We start from the raw sequence: 27,027 nt of genomic DNA, 5'->3' as shown, positions 1-27,027 counted from the left end.
CTGCACGGAAAGGGTTCATATAGAAACAACATCATCATCATCACCAGCCTATCTACGCCCACTGCAGGGCAAAGGCCTCTCCCATTATTCTTCAATTACCCTGGTCCTGTGCCAACTGTGACCAATTTGTCCCTGCAAACTTCTTGATCTTATCCGCCCATCTAACTTTCTGCCGCCCCCTGCTACGCTTGCCTTCTCTAGGGATCCACTCTGTTACCCTTAATGACCAACGGTTATCTTGCCTGCGCATTACATGCCCTGCCCACGTCCATTTCTTCTTCTTATTTTCTGCTAGTATGTCCTTAACATGATTTTGTTCCCTGACCCACTCCGCTCTCTTGTTGTCCCTTAATGTTACATCTATCATTTTACGCTCCATTGCCCTCTGAGTCGTTCTCAATTTAAGTTGAACCCTCTTAGTGAGCCTCCAAGTTTCTGCCCCGTAGGTGAGTACCGGTAAGATGCCGCTGCTATAAACTTTTTTCTTCAGAGACAATGATAGGCTGCTGTTCATTATCTGAGAATGTCTGCCGTATGCGCTCCACCCCATTCTTATCCTTCTAATTATCTCTGCTTCACGGTTGGGATCCGGGGTCACAACTCGGCCTAAGTAGATATATTCTTTTACCACTTCCACTTCCTCGCCCCCTATCCCAAACTGTTGTGCTGTTCCGAGGATATTGATCATTACTTTAGTTTTCTGCATATTAATTTTCATGACCACGGTTCTACTCCGTTCGTGTAGTGCGGAAAGCATGCTTTGCAATTCGTCCCCCGAGTTACTTAGCAAGGCAACGTCATCAGCAAATCTGAGGTTACTGAGGTATAATCCATTAACCCTTACTCCCACCTGTTCCCAATCCAACGTTATGAATACTTCTTGTAAACATGCTGTGAATAACATTGGAGAGATTGTCTGACGCCCTTCCTTATAGCTATTTTACTGCTCTCCTTATGAAGGATGATGGTAGCTGTGGACCCATTGTAGAGATTCTCTAGTATTTTTACATAATGCTCATCTACCCCCTGGTTCCGTAATGCCTGAATAACTGCTAGGGTTTCGACCGAGTCGAATGCTTTCTCATAATCTATGAAGGCTATATATAGGGGTTCAGAATACTCAGCGCACTTCTCTATCACCTGATTGATCGCGTGAAGATGGTCTATTGTTGAATACCCTTTACGGAACCCTGCTTGTTCTTTAGGTTGACTGAAATCTAAGGTTGCAGAAATTCTGTTAGCGATTACCTTGGTAAGTACCTTGTAGACGACTGACAGTAAGCTGATCGGCCTGTAATTTTTCAGGTCCTTCATGTCGCCTTTCTTATGGATTAGGATGATGTTCGCGTTCTTCCAAGATTCTGGTACGGTTGCGGTAATTAGGCATTGTATATGCAGGTTTGCCAGTTTTTCAAGTACAATTTCTCCTTCATCCTTCAAGAGGTCTGCTGTTATCTGATCCTCACCAGGTGCTTTGCCCCCTTTCATTTCTTTCAAAGCCTTCCTTACTTCTTCGGTCGTTACTAGTGGGATGTCTATGTCCTCTGAACTGCCTTCTATTTCGGAATTATCCTGGATGTCCCGGCTACTGTACAGATCCCTACAGAACTCCTTGGCCACTGTGATTATGTTATCCCTTTTTGTGATGACATTGCCTTGCTTGTCTTTAAGTGCATACATCTGATTTTTCCCCCCGCCAAGACGCATCGTTACTGCTTTCAGGCTAAATCCGTTCTTTACAGCGTATTCGATACTCTCCATGTTTTATTTCCGTATGTAAGCTGTATTACACTTCTTGAGTAACTTAGAAAGCTCCCGTACTTCTATTCTGTCAGCTGGGGTGGAGATTGTCATGGTTGGCTGTTTCCTAATTAGATCTTTCGTCTCCTGGGAAAGTTTACCAGTTTCCCGACTTTTACTGCACACGCCGTGATAATGCGTGTAAGGTTGTCGCTGGCTTCCTGTGTCATAAGCTCGGCTTCCTCGGTAAGAGCTGAGTATCGGTTCTGCAGCGCGATCCTGAATTCTTCTACTTGACGCCTTACTGTTAGCTCATTAATCGGCTTCTTTAGTACTAGCGTGTTACGGTCCCTCCTCAAATCTAGCTTAATTCGAGATCTTACCATATGATGGTCACTACACTTTACCCTTCCGAGCACTTCCACATCCTTCACAACGCCAGGATTATCACATAATATGAAGTCTATTTCATTTTTATGGTCCCCATTCGGGCTCCTCCACGTCCACTTCCGGCTCTCCCGTTTACAGAAGAAGGTATTCATTATGCGTAGGTTATTCCGTTCTGGAAACTCAACTAGTAGGTCCCGCCTGCTATTTCTACACCCCAGACCATATTTCCCAACTGCCTTGTCTCCAGCCTGGTGCTTGCCTACTTTAGCATTGAAATCTCCCATAATTATGGTATACTGTGTTTTTACTTTAGCCATTGCCGATTCCACATCTTCATAGAAGCGTTCCACTACCTGGTCGTCATGGCTGGATGTGGGGGCATAGCTCTGTACCAGCTTGAGCTTGTACCTCTTATTGAGCCTAGTTACAAGACCTGCTGCCATTTCGTTAATGCTATAGTATTCTTCTATGTTGCCAGCTATGCTTTTATTGATTAGGAATCCCACGCCCAGTTCTATTCTGTCTTGTAGACTCCTGTAACATAGAACGTGTCCATTTTTCAGCACCGTAAAGGCTTCACTTGTTCTCCTAACCTCACTAAGCCCTATGGCATCTCATTTGATGCCCTTTAATTCCTCGAACAACACCTCTAGACTCGCTTCACTAGATCAGGTTCTCGTGTTAAACGTTGCCAGGTTCAGATTCCAATGGCGCCCTGTCCGGGTCCAGGTATTCTTAGCACCCCCTGCTGCGTCACAGGTTGATTTATTGTGGGGTTTAACGCAGGCGATGAGGCGCGCCGTAGTGGAGGGCTCCGGATTAATTTTGACCACCTGGGGATCTTTATCGTGCGCCGAAATCTCGTACACACGGGCGTTTTTGCTTTCCGCCTCCATCACAAAAGCGGCCGCCGCGGCCGGGAATCGAACCCGCGACCTCGTGCTCAGCAGCGCAACGCATTAGGCACTGAGCCACCGCGGCGGGTGCTGCGTCACAGGTCTGACCGCCGCCGTGGTTAGTTGCTTCGCAGCCACTGGAGACTGAGGGCCGTGGGTTAATTGGCGTATTCATGGGAGGTGGTGGCCGTTACTACACCAGGGTGGCCAATCCTACTCCGGTGAGGGAGTGCGTTACCGGCAATGGTCGCCAGGGTGAGGCCGCACCACGAGCCCCAACTGGAATTCCATAATTGCGAGGTTTTTTTGGGGGGTGGGGGATTGTCCGGCAACGGGATTCGAACCACGGTCTTTCTACACCCGAGGCGGAAAATCAAAAGTTGCCCGGGGGACATATCGTAACAAAACACGCAGCTTATTTTCTTCCCGTGGAGGAGACTGAGCTGGGTCCCAGGAGTCTGTGCGAGCGGGAATGCGCACGTACCTGCTGAGTTGGCTTTCAAAAACACGTCAGGGGATTAACGCGTTCGAGACGTTTCGGAATTAGAATTCCTTCGCTGAGGGGCCAGTGGCATACTAAGAAAGAGAAAAATAAAACGTTGCCCGGGGGCACATTCCGTAACCTTGGTCTCTAAACACGCAGCGCATTTTCTTCACGCGGCGGAGACAGCATGAGCTGGGTCCTGGGCCTCACGCGAATGCGCACGTGCCTGCTGAGTTGGCTTTTAAAACACGTCAGGGGATTAACGCGCTCGAGAAGTTTCGGGATTAGAAATCCTTCGCTGAGGGGCCAGTGGCCTACTAAGAAAGAGAAAAATAAAAAGTTGCCCGGGAGCACATTCCGTAACCTTGGTCTCTAAACACGCAGCGCATTTTCTTCACGTGGCGGAGACAGCATGAGCTGGGTCCTGGGCCTCACGCGAATGCGCACGTGCCTGCTGAGTTGGCTTTTAAAACACGTCAGGGGATTAACGCGCTCGAGTAGTTTCGGGATTAGAATTCCTTCGCTGAGGGGCCAGTGGCCTACTAAGAAAGAGAAAAATAAAAAGTTGCCCGGGAGCACATTCCGTAACCTTGGTCTCTAAACACGCAGCGCATTTTCTTCACGTGGCGGAGACAGCATGAGCTGGGTCCTGGGCCTCACGCGAATGCGCACGTGCCTGCTGAGTTGGCTTTTAAAACACGTCAGGGGATTAACGCGCTCGAGAAGTTTCGGGATTAGAATTCCTTCGCTGAGGGGCCAGTGGCCTACTAAGAAAGAGAAAAATAAAAAGTTGCCCGGGAGCACATTCCGTAACCTTGTTCTCTAAACACGCAGCGCATTTTCTTCACGTTGCGGAGACAGCATGAGCTGGGTCCTGGGCCTCACGCGAATGCGCACGTGCCTGCTGAGTTGGCTTTTAAAACACGTCAGGGGATTAACGCGCTCGAGAAGTTTCGGGATTAGAATTCCTTCGCTGAGGGGCTAGTGGCCTACTAAGAAAGAGAAAAATAAAAAGTTGCCCGGGAGCACATTCCGTAACCTTGGTCTCTAAACACGCAGAGCATTTTCTTCACGTTGCGGAGACAGCATGAGCTGGGTCCTGGGCCTCACGCGAATGCGCACGTGCCTGCTGAGTTGGCTTTTAAAACACGTCAGGGGATTAACGCGCTCGAGAAGTTTCGGGATTAGAATTCCTTCGCTGAGGGGCTAGTGGCCTACTAAGAAAGAGAAAAATAAAAAGTTGTCCCGGAGCACATTCCGTAACCTTGGTCTCTAAACACGCAGAGCATTTTCTTCACGTGGCGGAGACAGCATGAGCTGGGTCCTGGGCCTCACGCGAATGCGCACGTGCCTGCTGAGTTGGCTTTTAAAACACGTCAGGGGATTAACGCGCTCGAGAAGTTTCGGGATTAGAATTCATTCGCTGAGGGGCTAGTGGCCTACTAAGAAAGAGAAAAATAAAAAGTTGCCCCGGAGCACATTCCGTAACGTTGGTCTCTAAACACGCAGAGCATTTTCTTCACGTGGTGGGGACAGCATGAGCTGGGTCCTGGGCCTCACGCGAATGCGCACGTGCCTGCTGAGTTGGCTTTTAAAACACGTCAGGGGATTAACGCGCTCGAGAAGTTTCGGGATTAGAATTCCTTCGCTGAGGGGCTAGTGGCCTACTAAGAAAGAGAAAAATAAAAAGTTGCCCGGGAGCACATTCCGTAACCTTGGTCTCTAAACACGCAGAGCATTTTCTTCACGTGGCGGAGACAGCATGAGCTGGGTCCTGGGCCTCACGCGAATGCGCACGTGCCTGCTGAGTTGGCTTTTAAAACACGTCAGGGGATTAACGCGCTCGAGAAGTTTCGGGATTAGAATTCCTTCGCTGAGGGGCCAGTGGCCTACTAAGAAAGAGAAAAATAAAAAGTTGCCCGGGAGCACATTCCGTAACCTTGTTCTCTAAACACGCAGCGCATTTTCTTCACGTGGCGGAGACAGCATGAGCTGGGTCCTGGGCCTCACGCGAATGCGCACGTGCCTGCTGAGTTGGCTTTTAAAACACGTCAGGGGATTAACGCGCTCGAGAAGTTTCGGGATTAGAATTCCTTCGCTGAGGGGCTAGTGGCCTACTAAGAAAGAGAAAAATAAAAAGTTGCCCCGGAGCACATTCCGTAACCTTGGTCTCTAAACACGCAGAGCATTTTCTTCACGTGGCGGGGACAGCATGAGCTGTGTCCTGGGCCTCACGCGAATGCGCACGTGCCTGCTGAGTTGGCTTTTAAAGCACGTCAGGGGATTAACGCGCTCGAGAAGTTTCGGGATTAGAATTCCTTCGCTGAGGGGCCAGTGGCCTACTAAGAAAGAGAAAAATAAAAAGTTGCCCGGGAGCACATTCCGTAACCTTGGTCTCTAAACACGCAGAGCATTTTCTTCACACGGAGGAGAATGCATGAGCTGGGTCCTGGGCCTGTATGCGAATACGAATGCGCACATGCCTGCTGAGTTGGCTTTTAAAACACGTCAGGGGATTAACGCGCTCGAGAAGTTTCGGGATTAGAATTCCTTCGCTGAGGGGCCAGTGGCCTACTAAGGAAGAGAAAAATAAAAAGTTGCACGGGAGCACATTCCGTAACCTTGTTCTCTAAACACGCAGCACATTTTCTTCACACGGAGGAGAATGCATGAGCTGGGTCCTGGGCCTGTATGCGAATGCGAATGCGCACATGCCTGCTGAGTTGGCTTTTAAAACACGTCAGGGGATTAACGCGCTCGAGAAGTTTCGGGATTAGAATTCCTTCGCTGAGGGGCCAGTGGCCTACTAAGGAAGACAAAAATAAAAAGTTGCCCGGGAGCACATTCCGTAACCTTGTTGTCTAAACACGCAGCACATTTTCTTCACGCGGAGGAGAATGCATGAGCTGGGTCCTGGGCCTGTATGCGAATGCGAATGCGCACATGCCTGCTGAGTTGGCTTTTAAAACACGTCAGGGGATTAACGCGCTCGAGAAGTTTCGGGATTAGAATTCCTTCGCTGAGGGGCCAGTGGCCTATTAAGAAAGAGAAAAATAAAAAGTTGCCCGGGAGCACATTCCGTAACCTTGTTCTCTAAACATGCAGCACATTTTCTTCACGCGGAGGAGAATGCATGAGCTGGGTCGTGGGCCTGTATGCGAAAGCGAATGCGCACATGCCTGCTGAGTTGGCTTTTAAGAACACGTCAGGGATTAACGCGTTCGAGAAGTTTCGGGATTAGAATTCCTTCGCTAAGGGGCCAGTGGCCTACTAAGAAAGAGAAAAATAAAAAGTTGCCCGGGGCACATGCCGTAACCTTGTTCTCTAAACACGCAGCGCATTTTCTTCACGCGGTGGAGACTGCATGAGCTGTGTCCTGGGTGTCTGTGACAACGATAGGGCACAAATAGCACATAATACGCTCTACACGAGATTACACACTGACAGCGTAAAACGTTGGCTGATTTTTTAACACCACGCAAGTATGAAAACCCTAGAATATTTCTGAACTCACGGAAGAGCGTAAAGGCAAAACCTAAGCTTTATTTTAAAACTAATAAGAGCGCACAATGTGGCTGTACTCTAACAATACGCGAAAAGCGAAAAATGAACTCCCTTTCTCGCTGAATGTTCGCCATAGGCCGAGAATTTTCGATAGGGTTAACGCCCTTATTTCTATTGATATAACGGCACTTTCAAGACACCGTCGCGAAGCGCCGGGACGAGGCCACTCGAAAAGGAGGTAAGCAATGCTTGCATCAGAATCACCACATAAATTGTAGTATGTGGTCATTGGCTTTCAACTTCGCCAATTTTCTGCCGGAATTTTGTGTAGGCCCTGGCAATATGAGGCAGTGTAAAAGCACCTATAGCTGTTTGGTTGTAGGTATGAAACATTTAGATGCCAGCAAAATACCAATATTATTTGAAGGCTGAGTCGTGCTTGCCCATCAATCCACGTAGTCTGACTTTGGCGAACGCAGGTTTTTCTTCAGCAGGGACCATTATTCTTTGTCAGGTTTTTTGTCGTCTCAGTGTGATGTGCTTGCCATGATGCCACATGCGCTGCTGCACCGCTGGTATCATTTTCAATTTGTCGGCATCCATTGAAAAGCCTTATGGTATACCTTGAAGGCCTAGGTGATAGCTTTTAAAGTTCACATACCGTATTAATTCGATTATAAGGCAGTCACGATATTAAGACGAGGGTGCAGTTTGGAGAGTAAAAAATGGTCATGCATACGCTGAGCTTCGAATATAAGGCGGGGTACAATTTTGAGACTAGAGATTTTGGAAAAAAAACCTCGCCCTTTATTAGAATAAATACAGTACTGAAGAATTATTGGAAGCACTGCTTGCGTGCTTTATAGGTGCCAACAATGCTTGGTTAGGCGAGAGACCTAAACAGTTTTGAGGAACTGTCAGGGGGCGAATGAAACGAAAAGACAACAGAACGGCATAAATTGCCGCAGTAGTTGATGATGTTAAATGGAACCGCCGACTTTTCTGTTCGTAATACAATGCAGCTACAGCAAACGCAGACGTGAAAAAAATACTTTGCAAGGCCCATCTGTGTACACATGACAGAATCGGGTTATATTTTGTAAGTTGTAGCGCGGTGAGCATAGATATATCCCCTGTTTGCAATAGTGTGTCCACGAGTAGCTTGAGCAGTGGAGGTGAAGGAAACCATGGGGGATACTCCTCGTCACCTATCCAACATTCATACGTGGTTTAAAGGCATTTATGGCCTTCAAGCACCCTGTACAATCTATAACCATCTGTTAGAGCAAAGCTTTCTACCTCTACCAGCCAACGATTCTTTCGTGGCGTGCGGGACAAGAAACTCCCAACGCGGCTGCGGAGAGGGACGGCGGTTTTCCCTCACCGAGCACAGTGCAGACGGCGCGGCGAATTTACCCAGCGTTCCCTGCGCAGCTCATGCCACCGGGCGCATCGGCTCTACCAGGCTTTGTCGTCTACTTTAGCGACGGTTGTTTGGGGCCTGTTTAGGTGCAGCTTCGCGTCTATTGCGGACTTCCTTCGCACGCCTTGATTGAAATGCTCGACAGCACCTCCTTTGTAACCAAGGCACGACGAAATTAAGTGGTCGTATGGCAAAGATACGTTAAAGATTGGTTTGCAGGGCGGGAAAACAAAATGTACAGACCACATCTCAACACCTGGCCGCTAGACAGACACTACCTTTTGCGCACTGCTTGTCGCGAATGGGACTCCGTTTTATTACCAATTCGGATGTATTTTAACAGGTATTACAAAAGGCGAAAAAAGCAACTGGTTCTGATAAATAGCGATTATAAGAGTTCCCTCGGCTTCCTCGCAATTCTCAAACTTACAAACTAACCAGTTTAAATCGGAATAAATGGGAATAACTAAGTTCGCATGCCGAACTGTTTTGGTGTCTGCGCTTGTGTCGCGCGGTGCTGTAGCCCCGAGCTAGCCCATCAGGATGGCTACGTTTCTCTGTCTCGCCCTTGCAATGGCGTTCCTCGCCATTTTTTTCTGCCGGTGCACGGCCGGGCTATTGCGGCGGTGTCTGCCGCTCTAGCCCGGCCGCGGCTGATGCTTTTGCGTACGGGACGCCACCTTGCGAATTCTAGGTAACAGCAGACAGAATCTGTTGTTTGACTCCATGTAGAGCCACATGTGTGCTTTCAAGTGAGTCGCATGGGCAATTGTTGTGGTTGACGTTTACAGCTTTGCTTTCGACCCCCCTTTGCAGCGGGAATTAGAAGTAATTTTTTAATAAGGGTAAGTTAAAGACGATGAGCATCAAGGCCTCTACATATGCGAAAGGAGTGGCGACACGTAACTACGGTTCGCATTACTGTGAAGCGTGGTTGGCGAGCTTGAGCAACTGCAAGAGATCTCGACTAGAGTCGAGGAACACCTTCGCACAACCGACGGCGCCTATAGCTAACCACCTTTGAGGTCTCTGCTCAACGATGAGGGAGTGACCATGTAAAATTACGGCTGAATAACCTATTTCTATTTAATTAGTGCACAGTGAACTTTCAGTATTGATGACGTGAACCCTCCCTATTGTATCATTTGTAATACAGCGAACAGGAAAAATTCTGCATGCCTGAGAAGGTGAGGCTGTAATTACCGCAACAAAAAACAAGGTTTTCGCCCACCATCACAAAACTACATCGATACAGCTGATACCAGCGTAACCTCAAAACTATTTACTGAACGACACAAGCATTTGGAGCATTACAATGCGTGTAAAATGTTGTTGCGAAAAAAATAACATCAACTGATCCTGTTTTGAGCGGTGACTGGAAAGTCGAAATAGGATAACATGCATGCGAACACGCCTACAATCAGTATTTAGTAACGTATTAAACGGGGCTCACGAGGCAGGGCTCACGGATCGGGCGGCGCGATAACCTCTCCCGTCTCGACACCACTGCTACGATTTCCCTGACCCCATGTCTGCAGTCTACGTCCGCTCTACCACGTGAAATATCAGAGACTTCGCCGGATTAAAGGATTCCGGGACTGAGCATTACTGTTGTAATTTTATCTTCATGTTATTTATACATCGTGTCCGCTTTCGACTATGGCATCACGTGTTTTAGGACATGGTTTACTTAACATCTTTCGGGCAGAACAACGCCAACTAACCTGTTCGTTCAATGTGAATTAGTATACGCCTAGAGCGCTGCATGTAGGGGCACCACTGAACTCCCCCTACTGACCGTCTAGAAAGCAGCCGCGGGATTCTCCGGCCCGCTACCCACTGTCGCCGCTGCTTTTGCGGCATGTTCACGACTGAGGATTACCGTTTGTATGCGTTAGAAATACATGTTTTTGTGGAGCAGTAACTCTATTCGCAGATGTGGTGTATTGACGAGAGTGGAAATATTTCTGACGCGAACTTAGTGGGTACATTCGGTCTGTATAAGTGCCAGGTGTGTGTCACAGGCCGGCGTCGCAAAATCGGCATATGCATGAGGCTGATTGTAATTCCGATGCGCTGAAATTTAATAACACTGTCTGCGTAAGCAGGGTGTCTCAGATGGTCATGTTACGGCTATACACTGTGATTTAACTCGGTTTTGTGGGCTTACGTAAGCGGAGCACTCGTACCTGACATCACGCCAGTTACCCTTGCCTATATGACATACTCTTGACAAGCCAATGCGGCAATAATTTCACTAATAATTTCACTGATAATAATTTAATAAAGTACGATGGATATTGCAAAATAATACTCAAGGATCCTAACAGGACATAAATTTAATGCTGAGTCGCCTTTTCGTGACGTGAGCGCCAGCAGACCTTCATCTGTGACATAAGTACATCCTCCGGGAGCAGCGCGGAGACGGGCTTATAGAGTAATTCGTGTCCGCGAACAAACGGTTCTTCAAAAACATCGTCATATGACACATGGAGCCTCCAGAATCTAGTACAAACTGAAATCAAAGGGCCTTATCAGGTACCACAATCTTCCAACGACATTGTTTATAGCTTGTGAACTGCTATACTTTAAATATTGCGTCCGCCGAGTGATCAGCTGTTCGTTGAAGTCGAAAAACAAAAGGGAAGTAAACGCAGAGCTTGTGTGTGTGATTACGAAAATGTTAATTTCTTCATTACGCTCCGTATTCGTAAACAACAACAGTTAAGCGTACTATTCTAACCCGCCAGCCCCTGTCTTGCGAAATAGCAGTGCATTTTGCATCCACTTGTCTGGTAAGTCCTACCTGGCTTAAGACTAGACGAACGTATTCAGCATTTGCCGAGCTGCACTGGGTTTCTCAATTCCTATTCGAGATATTGTGCTTCTTCCGGACTTGCAGTCCATTTATTTTTCCGTTGTCTAATCCTGGATTTATTACTTTCATTAATTCTTCCTATAAGGCGTGAGTGAATGCGCACATATTTAGCGACGCAGAGCTCTGGGGAATAAACGTAACAATTTCGCGTGGCTTATATTCCCATAAAAGGCACAAGCTATCAGGTATCCGGTAATCACATCTCCGTAATATTTTTCAGGACGCATATATTCTAAACGAAGCTGAATTCGCTACATGCGCTGCAAAACAAAACCAGCCTGTCGCTGTGCCAGTACCAGGTATACACGACGTTTCAATACACTTCACTTCTGCCTGCCGCATTCGGAGGTGGCAGTTGTGATACGCTGCTGCCGCCGCCGACGCCCGTATGAGCGGCCAAGTAGCGCACAGATCCGCGTTCCCGGATAGCCCTTGTTGGCGATAGAACAATGTACGAAGCCGCAGGTGTTTTTCTAAAAGTCATAAACGTACTAATTTTCTATACACGTCACCATAACAAGTTGTTTAGGGCACGGAAAGGCAAAAAGAAGCGATAGAGAACCAAAACATTGAATGACATCCTATAGACGGTATTCGTTTAAAAGGTTAGCGGGTAATGTCTTCGCTTGACAACACTGGAAACGGCCACAGACATGGCCGATGCGCCACGAACATGTACAAGTACCGCCATCCCGCGGAGCCCAACGTAACGAGCGACGGCGCACTCACACTGTTGTATGGAGGAAAAGGGGGGTGCCTGATCTGGGGGCCGTGCGCACAACGTCGCCTAGCAACAGACGCTTGGCCACAGATATGGCGGTGCTCTCGCATGGTTGCCTGCATGCGTTCACGCCATTCAATACCGGCCATAAGCCACCGCAGCTACCATCCCGTAAATGCCACGGAGAAGTGGTGGCAGGCGGCCCAGCCATCACGGGGCTAGAGGCGTATAGGACTTCCGCCTTAAAACTCTGCAACAAGGTTGTGACCGGTCTGCCGCACACAAATGTGGACTACCAGTTCCTTTGAGAAGCCGCGTTCAAAACACTTGGCTTCATTGCAGACGCCTTAAACGTGCACACATCAGCGTGGAGTGGAAAGCCGTACTCAACCTAACGTTGCGAAACATTTATCAAGGACCATGCGAAAAATACTGCAGAATTATTTCAGTTACGATGCTCCAAACAAGAAGGTTGCCAAGCATGTACAATTTGTGGAATGGAAACTGACAAAAAAAACGAGAAAAGAAATCAACGAACATATTTATAATTTTATCATAAAATAGATTTAGTTTTATACATTTTTATACAATTCTGACTATAGGTTTGTGCGTCCAAGCCATGTCCATAGCATCGGTAATGTCGTTAATATCATGCTCCGCTTCCCACATGTTCGCCAGCACTGTAAGGCGTCTAAGGGCGTAGGGGTTCTTCGAGAGATTGAAGTATTTGGCGCTGAATTGGCGCACAGCTCGTTCGTAGCATTCAGAGTCTCTCAAGTGCCGCTTCCCACTCAGGAGTACCTTGGTGCTTTCTTCGTTATTTTCAGAGATTATGCTGGCAATCTCAGCAACTTTGTCATCGACGAGAAAAGACCGCCCACGAAGAGCTAGCTCCAGTTTGCGCATAATGGAACGTTTGGCTGCAGGGCTGGAAGCCTTACTTAGCTTGTGCTGCAGGATCGCGATGGGCACGTCACGGCTCGAGACAGCATCAAGAGGTGCGTCTGGAACCACAATACTCTGCGCATCTTTATCTCCCTGAAATTCGCTCACCGGAAGATCCGCAATATTTCTGTTCCCATATGCCACAACATGACTTTTCATTGTTCTTTCTCTGACAATCCGGAACTGGTCGATGAGAGTTTCCTTGTCAGGTCTTCTCGGTCCGAGTTCTCCATCCACTTCATGCTGTACACGTCGCCGAGCTACGTTTGCCTGAACTCATCGTAGTAGCAGGCGTAAGGCGGCTCGTCAGTATCGGCCGCGGTTGTAGCGTACACATTCACATTGTCAGGAAGAAGGCCGTCAAGCATAGAACCCAATTCGCAGGCTGCAACGTAGATGAACATCTTTGCGAACTTCTGCTCTCTCATCTTTTTATAACGTCCACGAATGGTCTAGCGTGAAGGTCTTCACTGGGGAATAACAGTATACCCGGAGCACCATGGTCGGTGAAGTAGACGAACACATGGTCATTGGGTCCACTCTCGATGACTTTACCGCTGCCCCCCTAATCTTCTTTTCTTGAAGTATGAGTATGTCGAGCTCTCCGGTGTAGTCCTTGGGCGCTCCTGTGCACACGTTGGTTTCGTTAGGATGAGTGATGACGACACCGGGTGTTGTGTTGTGTCTGCTAGTAGCGATGTCTCCGTACATCATGACTACGATGCGCTCGTCAGGAATTCCGTGGTTATGGAGAAGGGGTACGTGTGGCATGATCCAGCGTATGATCCAGCGACTAGTAGAGCCCAAATTTGTGGGTCGTCTTCGTGGCCATCCTTGGTGACCGCTGATGTTCCTGCCGCACCGACAACGGCTAGTCCTAAAGTCAGCAGGGCTGCGATGAACGTTGGCAGCCTTGCAGTGTTCGTGAGTGACTGCGGACCTTCTAAGCACCCTTTAAATACAATACTTTTTTTCAGGTTTATCCTTATAGTTGGCAAGGTGCTTCCCCCTGTCAAGACACCGAACGTGATCTACGTACGGAGAAATTGCTGCGAAAATAGTGCACCTAAGTGTTCGGGGTCTACAACATTGTTTGGAAGGTATGATATTGATTGATTTGATTGATTGTGGGGTTTAACGCGCCGACGCAACGCAGGCGATGAGGCGCGCCGTAGTGGAGGGCTCCGGATTAATTTTGACCACCTGGGGATCTTTATCGTGCGCCGAAATCTCGTACACACGGGCGTTTTTGCTTTTCGCCTCCATCAGAAAAGCGGCCGCCGCGGCCGGGAATCGAACCCGCGACCTCGTGCTCAGCAGCGCAACGCCTTAGCCACTGAGCCACCGCGGCGGGTTGAAGGTATGATATGCTTGTCAGAAATCTTTGAAGCATTTAGATTGTGTCACATCAAGGGCTGTTATGGAACGGGACGTGGACGCGAGGCCATGTCTGAGCCGGACTGAGGTTTATTAGCTTCTTTCTCTACTAGCCGCTGATCGCCATGATTGTAGGCGGTCGCCCTCCTCGTCTTCCATAATTCCGCAACATATTCCCACTCCCGACGGTGACACTAGTGGGTAAGTTCAGAACAGGTTAGTATAGGTTCTGCCATAGATGGCTGGTCCAGTGTTATTCCTTTGAAGACGACAGGTGGCAGTTTGCGCCCGCTTTACCCTCCATCGATGCTTCGAGGCTCGATGCCTTCTTCTGGATACTTTCTTGGGTAGGACGGGGCCCCAAGTTTTGCTTGGGTCGGGATTGTCCGATGGGTGGGGCTCATCTCCGCGTTCTAGGCGGGGGGTCTGTGTCCAGCACGCAGCCATGGCAGGGACCGTTCAAGGGTGAGGCCTCCGAAATGAGAAAATCCGACGTACCTGAGGCCACGCACTACCTTGAAGGCGCTGCGCCGTAAAGTCCGCTGGTCCGTCGTTCCCGGGTTTTGCGGCACCAGAAATGTTATGGAACAGGACGCGGACCCGAGGCCATGGCTGAGCCGGACCGAGGTTTATTAGCTTCCTTCTCCTCTAGCCGCTGATCGCCATGATAGTAGGCGGTCGCCCTGCTCGTCTTCCATAATTCCGCAACAGGGCTGGTATATGACACGCTAGTTTCATGTGGTTCGAGGTTGATTGTGCTTCGATGAAGAGAACGACAGGAATAAGCGGGAGCAGAAAGATATCAATGTTCTCTTAGTGTGGCTGAGGAAAGGGTTTAAGCGTCGTCGTTACGAAGACGCTATATATGGCCAGGATCACAGTATTTTTCGTGTTCGCGAGAAACCCCTGGTGCTTCCATACACCCACTTATGCATGAAACACATGTGGGGTGGTTTTCTGATATTTATAAAACTGCGCTGTCACCATGTAACGAATGATTCTCATTCAATTATGGCACCGAATGACAACGCGCACGGGCCATTCCATTTGTATTCTTGTGATGCTGTGGGTAAGGTGTGCATAGAGTAGACCTTGCGAAGAGCCGCAGGCTCATGTTGGCCGATAATGAAAGTAGAGAAGGTTGGCGCGTTCTGTCTCGACCATCCAGGAAGGATGGGCAAAGGGTAGTCTTTGTTGGGTAAATCGAAACAAAAATATATTCTACACAGAAAACCCTAAGCACACTATTTAGTGTACAACCGCGAAATAGGCCGAAAAATTCCTTAACAATTCTGGGTCACCACACGTCAAACAAAAATAGGTTTCACTTCACTAAAGTCACTACCAAGTCATACCCCATGCCCCAAACCAATTATTTCTAATTGAAGATCGATAACTATATATATTGTCTACAACGCCCTCTGAATACGTGCTTCTAGTGGACGGACTTACTGTGTCACTGACGCCTACGTGGTGCTTACGTTGTGTTGACAGGACGATGTTGCAGCGGAAGTCCAATAGTGGCTACCCCGTGGTAAACCGTAGCCGGAGGAGGCATTAGGGACCGCTGCAGTTGCAGCAACCGGTACCAGGAGAATGTTGGAACGTCGCCTCGTAACTGACGTCAAACCGTTGGTTGCTGGGAAGTACACGCTAGACGCAGGCGCCAGACGGTCGTGGCTGGAGTCTCCAATGGACAAGTTGGCGCTGATATTCTATTTAAGAATCGCTGCAAAGCCAGCCGTACGCCTTGGGTGGCGTAAATGGTGTCCTGGTCTCCTACCCTGGCTTGCTCCTCCAAGGCTTCTTCGAGCCATCGCCAGCCTCTCGTACTGCTTAGAGTTCCTGTATATAGCTCCCGCAGGGAGCTAAGAGTTGCACGACCCTTTTCCACGCGCCGCCGTCAATCCGGTTATCCATGCCGCGCCGAGAAGCCCCCACTACGGCTGCGCCGCAGCCGCCGACGCGGGCGGCACCACGCCCTGCCCAGGAACAGCAGCAGCAGAAGCGTGAGCGACACCGCAGGAATCCAGCGTAGCCGCCGTAAGGCGCTGCCGACCGAAGCGCCCCCACTGCGCGTTGGCCGCCGTCGAAAGCGTGGCGGCGAGGCTCCTACACTCCCGACGGGCGGCTTTCCCGCAGATATCCGGATAACAAAGATGGCGGGTGGTCGCGCAACTCTTAGCTCCCTGCGGGAGCTATATACAGGAACTCTAGTACTGCTTCCTCCTGTGTCCTTGCACTCCCCTCGCAGCAGGCTTCTGTGTGGCAAAAATGTTTTAGTAGCCGAGCTGTTGTACAAGCCGTAAGTTCGCCGTTGCCAGAAAAAATACCACGAAAATGCCGTAAGTTCGCCGTTGCCAGAAAAAATACCACGAAAATGCCGTAAGTTCGCCGTTGCCAGAAAAAATACCACGAAAATGCCAAGTGCTCCTGAGATCATGCCTCGAGGCGACCGCAGAGTGTTCCCGCCATGCGCAGTGGTGGCTTTAGCAAAAAGAAAGAAAATTCCAGCGCTGTCGCCAAGTGGTGCGGCGCATCCAAAAAACTCCAGCGCTAATGCTCAATAAGAAAAGACACCCTGCTTGGATGCGGTCATCGTTGCCGCCTCATAATCTAGAAGCCGTTATGAGAAATTGGAGACATCGCTTCGCTACGAGTGTGCCAACCCTTTCCGAGACGACTTGCAGATCCCGCCACCGGTGCTACCAGTCAATGACGAAGAGCTAATCGAAGTCTATAATTCTGAGGATGACTTGTTATCCACCAGTAGCCGCGAAGAAGATTACGACCTCTTTGATGCATTTGACGACGATCACTAGCACAGCAACTACGGAAATAAACACTGATACTGAAACTTGACTATGCGTCCAGCCATGCTCACCTGTAGCATCTCTGCCTTTTAAGTCTTTGGCGTGAGTGGAAGCTTCCTTGAAAAGTTTCTAGCTATTGCGGGACCGACAAATATTTTGGACGGTCTTTACTCAACTTGACGGATGAATGTCCGGCTCGGCCTTGCGATCATTTGCAGTGGGGGTTCCGCACTTTGCGCGGCAAATTATAATTTAGTTACGAACAGAGCGTAACTCAATTACGAAAGGACCTCAGGAAGGCCACAGAAACATGGCGCTGACTAACGACTGAGTTTACTGTCACTAAATAGACAATAAACAGTAACAAACGAAAGGCAGCTGACCTCCGACTCTAGGAAAAAACAACACAACACGATAAATGTACGAATAACCCTACAACAAGTTCTCTCAGACACAGTAATCTGCACTAGTAACATATCTGCAGCAGCTTGCACGCCATATATCAAAGCGCCCTACATATCTCCACTATCACCAACAAAATCACTTTATTTACCCGTGAGGGCAATGGAGGAAGCGCGGACGCAATCTGTTTCCGGGTGTCAATTTTTGTTTTTCTTAAAGTCGGATATCACGTGTGTTTTATGTGTTCTTATTTATTTCCTGTTTAGTGAAATAAATTAAGTCGTTAGTGCACTCTTCCTGTAGTCTTGTGCCCCGCGCTGTGAGTAACTTAGTTACGTACCAACTGGCCCGATTTAAAGCCGTGTAACATTCAATTTCTATTCTCCTCCGTATCCTTTGCCCTTTCCCTCACATGCCCGTCATTCTTATTATTAGCTCTTCGGGGATTTACCACTAAACAAGGCAAACGGCAACAGGATTGACAAATTCTTCATGAAAACCGACGAAATAATCCAGCGTCAGTGGTAACAACTCCGCTTATGGTCGTCGGTGGCCGCCGTGTGAATATCTGGAAGCTGAAGATTTCCTGTCTAGCCTGTTCATCTGGGAAGAGTGTTCAGTGAGATTGTTCACATTAATCTGTTAATGTACATAGATTATGTATCGGCTGAACTTTACTAATCGTCTCTATAGAGTTGTAACATTGATTCATCCAGGCCAGACAAAATTCTGCTCACTTTGTGTTGAAGCATCCTCGAGCAAAATAAAAAAAATGATTACACCAACGACCCAATATATATACATTAGTGGGTCATGTAGACTCGTAACCTTCCCAGGTTACCACGCATCCTTGACACGCAAAAGTTTAAGGACACCGAACATCTCCGCCGTAAAAAGCAGGCACAATTGTGACATCCATGGGGAATACAGCTGCAGGCCTTCCCTTCGGTGATGTAGAGCACTCATAACCACGCCTTTATGAGGGTTACCAGAAATAGCTATACCTCATTGATTAGCATTTAATACCGATACTTGAAAAGATAAGAAGCAATAGTGCACTTAATTTGTGCCCGAAGAGCGTGGTTTGAACTGACACACCGACACAAGTCTCTCAAATCCGCAAAGGTCTTGTGTAGATTTAGCAGAAGCCAGGAATGAGCTTAAAGTTAGAACTAAACCCACGAGTGTAAACCGAAGTAACTACAAAGCTTTCATAACTACTGCTACCAAATGATAACACTTCATGCATGTTCCCACAGTAAAATTCATAAGATTTGACACTGCTTTCCCGGTCATCTGCACTCACAGAGTGAAGCGCTTCGTTGAATATTTGCTACGAATTTTTCATCAAATCACTGTTTCACAAACCCATTCCTGTCTTTGGAATCAGAATTACGAATTTCACAACCAGTTTTCGATAACACCAGTTGTTAGCACGTCCGCCGGACCACCTCCGCTTTGAATGAGTGACCTAAGGCCCAATTTTATATAAATAGAGGCCGTCGTTATGAAATGACGCGGTAGCGCTATGCAAATCAATATTTTCTTGGGCTGAGGGCCGGCGACAGAGCAAAAACGCCTGAGAAGAGCTGTGTAACAAGGGCGCAAGCCGACCTGCGGTATCATGCAACGTGACATCTGGTTGCCAAATTGTCTGAAAGCATATCTTGGCGCAAATCGCTCTCTGCGATATCATACTAAGAAGCTCAAATACCTTGGCTTTCTGCTATCTCGCTCTTTGTTTGCTCAAGTACGTGGCGGGTGATAAGAATGAACGCCTTCCAGTGCGATGGATAAAATGTCCTTTGTGTGTTTTTGGTCACGCTAACAGGAATTGTTCATTTGTTCGAAGGAAACGTCACGTGAGCTTCGTCTGCTTTGTTTTCCTATCACCTTGTTTATTCTTTCTCCTTTCCAGGTTAATTTCTTCAATTCTCTGCCTCCTTTTTCAACATTTCGTTGCTTTTTGAACGTATTGAATTCAGTACTACCAAACGTTTCTTCCCAAAGGACTATGTCAACCACGAATATAGCTTTTTGTAGGGTAAACGTGGCCGTTATATCCCGCATTGAGCGATCGAATTTTTGTCGTTTTGCCTGACTATGCCTCACATTAAAATTTGGGGCGTGTTCTCCCTAGCATCACGTGTGGGCTGCGATTAAAAGGGGCCTTTATGGGTCATCACCGATGTCCGGCAATCTATTGCTCATGGGATTCCTTTTACTTCAGCGATATGGGAAGACAATGAGACTGTACACAACACCAACCATTGTCTCATTCCTTAAGGAACAGGTGATTGTGATCACGTGTTTCTAGCAACAAACAACGATGACGTGACTGCGCACTTCGTGAGAGTACGCATGGTTGTAATGGCTGCTTTGGATGGTTTGGTGCAGACACGTTGCGCATCGAACTTTATCGTACACCTAAATACATCCTCGTGACAATACTACCCCCTCGTAGAGAGTTTGCTTAGTGGACAAAGTAGACTTATGAGTGGCTGATATGTTTCATATCTAGTGTATGTATTCCCGGCAGGTAGTGGGTGTTCAAACACTGTTTTGTTTCCATTTGAGAACACCACACGGGGCACACGAATGTTCAGAAAAGCACCGCGTTTAGTAATCTTAATATTCTAGCAGTTGTTTTAGACCGTGCCTATTTTCCACAGATTTAAAATTATTAAGCCCGCACCTTTGTTTTCTTTCTCACGTTGCTTTCACAACCGTCGCATGAAGCTTACCTGAGATCCTGCCAAAGGTTTGACACACGAAAAAACCGCACAAGAAATTTAGCGTTTGCTTAGAGAGAAAAAGTGCGCAATGCAGTCGGCCATTTGCGAAAATATATATTAGTACTTATCAAAATAAGTGCAACATGGCAAAGCTCGTAAATGATCTCGGGTGCAAAGTAAGTAAATACTTCGTTCTGCCAAGAACTTTAAACATTTCGTTTGGTTTATGAAGACATTGTTAGTTTTCTGTGTACGTTAGACTGCTGGTAAGTTGTCTTCGGTAATTTGTCGCCCCTCTTTGTTACTGTAAGACGCTGTTTATTACCTCACAATCATATCTACGCGCGACCTCAAAGCAACGGGGCGCGGTATTGGAAGGGTGTTTGATGTTTTCTTGTAAACACAGCGCAAGATTTAACAGGTGTTCGACTATCTCTGTCTCGCTTAAGCGGCTCTGATCACTTTCTGCTATTTACGCTGTCGAATTCACTTCGCCATGGCGTGAGCCGAGAATGCTGCTAACCTCGCACACTGCAGATAATGTCGGGGTTCAGTCTACGCTAGGGAACCATTTTGAATGCAGTGAATACTGTCCGTTCGCAGGATCACGACGTCCCGTTTCATTGTGAAGCAATCATGTCTTTAAAGGAGCCATGAAGAGATAGTACAACTTCTTTTAATTTGAAAGAACTAGGATTCAGTATCTCACTCAGCTCCATTGCAGCCACAAAAGATATGTTTAACGACAAAAATAAAGAAGTATTTAAAAACCTTCATCATTTGCGCCACATTGACGTGTTATGAGCAAAAAGTACGTCATACGGGCCAACCATAAAACAATTTTCAGTGCGTTAACTGGCCAACCATAAAACAATTTTCAGTGCGTTAACTGCACGTTAGCATTCAAGTGATGCGGTCAAATGAAACTAGAGGCCCCATTACAGACGTCCAGTATGTGTCGTCGTTACAGGTCAGTTAGGTGGCCACCAATCGCATAAACAAAGTTCCGTGATGTCATAGAAAAGATGCGGGAATTGGCTAGGGGGTCGCGACTGCTTCACACGTTTTCTTTCATATCTCCGTTATTTGTTCGAAGATTGCTATGATATTGGTATCAAGCAGTCTTTCTAATAAACCCAACTTGTATTTTGTCTTCATGGCTCCTTTAACCCTCTTATATAGCTTTGTACGCCAGTATGACTGCGTGCAGGTATTTTTTTGGGGCACTGTCTGCGATGTCATGTCAGGTTTCGTACTCCGCAATGGAACGTACAATCATAGCGGAAACCTTTAAAATCGCAGCAAAGTTGTTCCAGAACAAGCAAACATTTTTCCTCCAGAAATCAGAAGCGTGGAAGGGACCCGCAATGCTTGCCGCCTTGTTGTTCACAGCTGCTGGTTCGTGAGGTATCCCTTCTGTTTCCTAATGGTTGATGAGTGGAGTGTTAATTGCATTACATGCCCACAGTATGGAAGAACTTCAGTGCTAATCATAAATCACGTATTCCCCAGCGAAACTAAATTATTATGGAACAAAACATTGGCAAATTACAAAATCGGACGTAATCAAGTCAAAGCTTTTTTGTTAAATGGACACGGAAGACAAAACCGATGTTGGCCTCAACAGATTGGCATCCCCAGCAAATGAATATACAGTCTTTTGGTCAGGTCAGTACCTTGAAAATTATCGCATAAATAATAAAAAATTAAGCTAGGAGCCACCCAGCACAGCAGACGTCAATGGAGAGTGAGTGGATGTGCCAAGATCCACGTGACGAACAACAGGGTGAGAAGCGCGCACACAATCTCGCCCAAAAACAAAATCTTTCTTTTAACGTTCACTTAAATAAGTCCTAAACAATTATAAATACGCAGGTATAGTTCAAGCCGTGCCGAAATTCACAAGCTACCAAGCCGCGGCGCCGGTGGCGGTTGCGATGATTCATAGCCTCCTGTATTGAAGTCGCACGCCTGTTATCTGCCTGTTTACATCATTGCGGCAAGTAGCGCGTCAGCCTTACATGATTGCGATCTTCTCCGTGCAGTAATTTGCATTTGATAGAACACGTTTGTTGCTCCCTCATGTAGCGCTGTCTGCCCGAACGAAGGTTTCCAACCAGGTCGGCGGCGGCCGAAGTTGCGTGTGTGTTGTGATCGCGTTCGCTTCCCTATTAAATTCGGTGGCGCGCTCCTGCGGGTAGAACAGCACTTACTATGTTCGAATTATCACTAGCGATTATGCAACCCCGCACTGGCTATGTACAGTGTGCATGAGTCTTTTTTAATTTTGCAGAAATTCCGAGAATTATCTACTAATGCGTAGCATTCTTATGTCGCTTGCCTTGAGTGTGAGTTTTTACAGTCAATTTTTTTGGTTTTAACACGAAAGTGTTTTATGCCGGGGTCCACCAAGGTCTGACTGACTTCATATCCGCCACAGAAGTTACATGGCCAGAAAAACTTCGACTGACGCGGCTGCGCCGGGATTGGAACCACAAACTCTTTCGCCGCAACGGGATAGGACGACAAACGCGCCTTATATCCTTCCCTTCAGATGGCGCTGACGTCTAGGAGAGGCGAAGCAAAATAGTGCATCATTACGCTAATGAGTGCCGACAGTTGGCAAGCTCGATGCCATCGCCTACGTGTACGGGGGACCCACAGCTTAACCTGCGGAAAAGTCGGTAGGGCAACGACCGCGGAGTAAGATCGAGGCCTAGTTGCGAGTGTCGCGCTCCTGACACGGTCCGCTGCTCCTTTCGCTGCAGCGGACCGCGTTCACGAAGCGATTCGCTGACAACCCGTTTCGTTTCGTTCGCACGGACGGTTTACGAGCGCCTGTGGTTTCAGTCGGATTTACGCAATGCTCCGCCGCATGCGATCCAGTGTGTACGTTGATGCGTATAATGGTGACATACCGACGAAATATAAATATCCATGTACAAGTTCATATCAAAGCACAATAAGCATTAAACTTCTCCTTTGAAGGCACATTTCACTTTCGTGTTTTACCGGTTCCTATAAAGAGGGACCAACCACATTTTTTGAAATCCTGTCAGACGAATAATTTTATTACCGCTATTATAACCATTCGAAGTTGAATATTCGCGAAACCTGCATTATTGTGGAAATGCAGGTCTTGGTACGGTCTCCCATTTTTCGTATTTTTTATATTTGTTGTTATTTGTTATTTCTGCAAAATGTCGTTCAACCAGTTATCTAAATTTCCGCTATTATAACAATTACATTTGGAACCTTCGCGAAATCTGCATTGTTGTGGAAATCCAGGGTGTTACACAGTTCACGATTTTCCATAGGTGTTATATATATATATATATATATATATATATATATATATATATATATATATATATATATATAGTTTTTTTCGCTTTTTGAAATTTCGTTCTACCAACTATCTCTATTTACGCTATTATAACGACTACAGCTGGAAGTTTCGCCAAATCTGCATGATTGTGGAATTGCCATGCGCTATACATTTTGCCATTTTCAATATTTTTGAAATATTTCTCTTATTTTGTAGTTTTTCAAAAATTTCGTCCTACCAATTATTTCCATTCACTTTATTATAATGATTACTTTTGGAACTCTCCCAAAACCTGCAATATTGTGGAAATGTAGGGCGTTACACGGTTCGCCATTTTTCTCACCGTTTACGGTATTATAACGATTACAGGTGGCACTTCCGCGAAACCTGCTATATTGCTGAAATGCCACGCGTTATAAGTTTTGCCATTTTCCGGAATTTGCCATTACACAGGGCGTTACATGGCTCCCCACAGTCAGTGCGTGGGAGAGAGCAACACTCCCAGTGTAGAGGCGCCCCCGCCTGCCACGGGAAAAATGCACCCTTGCAAGGAACCAATAGGAAGTTGATTTTTTTTCCTCTTAACGTTTTTGCGTATGCATCTCCACATAAATGGGATTTCTGTTCAATTACTGCTACTGATTTGAAGTTGCCCCGAGGCAATAGATCTCATTAGCGTTCATCAAATAAGCGAGGCCATCAAAGCCAAAGTTTTTCCCTTCTTTCACATCCTAACTGGAGAAACTGCCAGACTAAGAAAATTATCTGCGGAGATAGTGGGTTGTAAACAGTTGCAAGTATCCGAGTGTCTCGATTATGTTATGGTTGATATTTTTGTATGACTGCAACAGCGCACAGAGCCTGAGGGTGTCGTAGATACAAGTAAACCTGTGGATGGCTGAGTTTCTGGGTTTTCTGCATTTTCAATTACCGTGGAGAAAAAATCCTTTGTGTGGTTGTGACACGTTTACTTGTGCATTTTTTTTTTCATTCCTGGAAACGTATTTTCCTCTCACTACTGTGTATTGCCTCTGTTGTCTATTACTCACTGTTTATTATTATATGTGTGCCGCAAAGAATGATGACAATTTGAACTTGTTCCGTTTAGTGCCATGCAATAAATATTTCATTTATGACGTGTCTCTTTTATGTGGCTTGACAAGATGTGAACCCACGACACAATTCTTAACCAACTGTGAATGGTACTGTAAATTGCATGTTCACATTTCAAAAAACCAAACGTTTTTTTAGAGCATGCGGGCACTAAGCCTGAGAATGATATATTCAAATAAACACTAATTATTGCATGAAAGCGTCTGAATACCGTACCGATGCCCGTCGCCGTGAGCAGCGCTTTCCAGCCATTCAAACTATCCACTGAAATCGGTGTCCGCGAAACCGAAACCGAAAGTGAACCTACGAAAATGAACGAAAGTACGGTTAGTAGTTTGGCTACCCGCTCGGCGCGCTACACTACACTACAGTCATTCGGCCGCAAGGCATTATGGGAGTGTCTACTCTTTCTAGTATTTCTTTCTCTATGGTGAAAGCGGCAGGAGCAGACGGACAGGATGGCAGCAGAAGAAAAAAGAGCGAAAGCGCCGCCCGTCGGCGCAACGAATGAAGTGACTGAAGAAATAAATCGGGTGTCAAAAAAAAAGGAAATAACCAGGAACACATTTCATTTGTACACGTAATAGCACCACTTCACTTTATTGCTGAGTATGTTGGAAACAGAAACCCACGTATACAAACGTTGCTGAATTTTCGCTTGGCTACCAGTGACATGGCGGTACTTCATTTCCTGTACCGAAACTAGCCGAACTGTCCAGCCCTGCGTCAGGCGTGTCTAGGACAAGCTAGCGCGCGGCTCCAAAACTAGCTGGTGACATGCTGGTGGCTTCTGGGTTCGAGATAGCTTGCCAGTGCCCGTGCACGGATCTCGTGCAGCCTCGGGCCTGTCCTCGTTTAGTCGTCATCATCATCATCATCAAGCCCAACTGCGCCCACTGCAGGGCAAAGGTCTTTCCTATTAATCTCCAACTACCCCGGTCCTGCGCTAACTGCGACCAATTTATCCCTGCACACTTCTTGATCTTATCTGCCCTTGTAGTTTTCTGCCGCCCCCTGCTACGCTTGCGTACTCTAGCGATCCACTCTGGCACCCTTAATAACAAACGGTTATCTTGCCTTCGTGTTACATGCCCTTCCCACGTCCATTTCTTCTTCTTAATTTCTACTAACATGTCCTTAACACGCGTTTGTTCCCTGACCCACTCCGCTCTCTTCTTGTCCCTTAATGTTACACCAATCATTTTCCGTTCCCCTACCCGCTTAGTCGTGCTCAATTTAAGTTGAACCCTCTTAGTGAGCCCCCAAGTTTCTGCCCCGTATGTGAGTACCGGTAAGATGCAGCTGTCATACACTTTTCTCTTCTTCGTTTTGTATGGTACACTAATTACGCAGACCCCACCATCCGCGATGGGCGCATTTGTTCTACAGTCCTAGCCAGATGGGGTGGCACGGGAGAAAACTGCGTCGCTTGACGCGATGCATTATAAGCGCGGGCAGTTACGTTATCACACAAAAGGTTCGATCGGAAAAAAAGTGAGTTGGACCGAAAACGCTCCAGGGTATACTTGTTGCGTGCTTTTTGTTTGCCACGAGTGGCGTTCAGAAGATAAGCGCAGGTAGTTTCTGGCGATTACGTAAGTGCCGGCGATGTTAAAGCACTGCCTGAAACGACGCGTCTATCTGGCCTGTCACCGCTTACGGCTGTCACTGACGAAGACACACACTTTGTTGGTGGTGGCGTCCGGAACTTACGACTGGCCCATCACGGCCGGGCTGGAGGAGCGGCGGGCGCGCACTTTCATACGGCCTGCGCTTCGTGTGTAGTTCCCACCTTTCACCGCCGCTAGTTCGTGGCGCTGCGGACCAACCCTCGCTAGGGTGCCTGGATGTTCCTCCTCGCCCGCGGCGGCGAGGAGGAACATCCAGGCACTCTACCCCTCGCCGGTTGACCTACAGCACGGGCGGGGTAGAGCGGCTGCGCGCGCGCATTTTCCACTGCCCTAGCACTGCCGTGGCTACACGTGATACCTGTCCGTGTAAATTTAGATGTGCGTCATTAAAATAGGCGACTCCTTCGCCCCTTCTGAATTTTCGATCTAATAGGGTCAAACAGCCTATAACATTATCACTCGGAAGCGCCTAATCAAAAAATTTAAAGAAACATTTTAACTCGGGGCACATGAAGAAAAATATGCGAGGCCTTCATATCTTATAAGCGACTGTATTATATGAAAATGGTGAGGCACGCAATAAACGCGGCATTTTCCGTGACTGAAATATCAGTTCTTATTTTTTCTTTCGGATGATGCATTGGTTT

The 27,027-nt window shown here is 47.3% G+C and overlaps 1 protein-coding gene and 1 pseudogene across 1 annotated transcript in view; one reads left to right on the top strand and one right to left on the bottom strand.

Annotated features, from left to right (window-relative positions):
- LOC144169166 (uncharacterized) overlaps positions 1-27,027 on the top strand; it is a 577,944-nt gene that overhangs the window by 251,354 nt on the left and 299,563 nt on the right. The window lies entirely within an intron of this gene.
- On the bottom strand, positions 13,137-14,662 carry LOC144170921 (legumain pseudogene; annotated as a pseudogene).

The sequence above is a fragment of the Haemaphysalis longicornis genome, unplaced genomic scaffold (genome assembly GCF_048455015.1).
Source record: "Haemaphysalis longicornis isolate Haplotype H1 unplaced genomic scaffold, Haemaphysalis longicornis Haplotype H1 scaffold_2, whole genome shotgun sequence".
NCBI classification, from domain to species: Eukaryota; Metazoa; Arthropoda; class Arachnida; order Ixodida; family Ixodidae; genus Haemaphysalis; species Haemaphysalis longicornis.
This window is presented reverse-complemented; position numbering and strand designations above follow the sequence as displayed.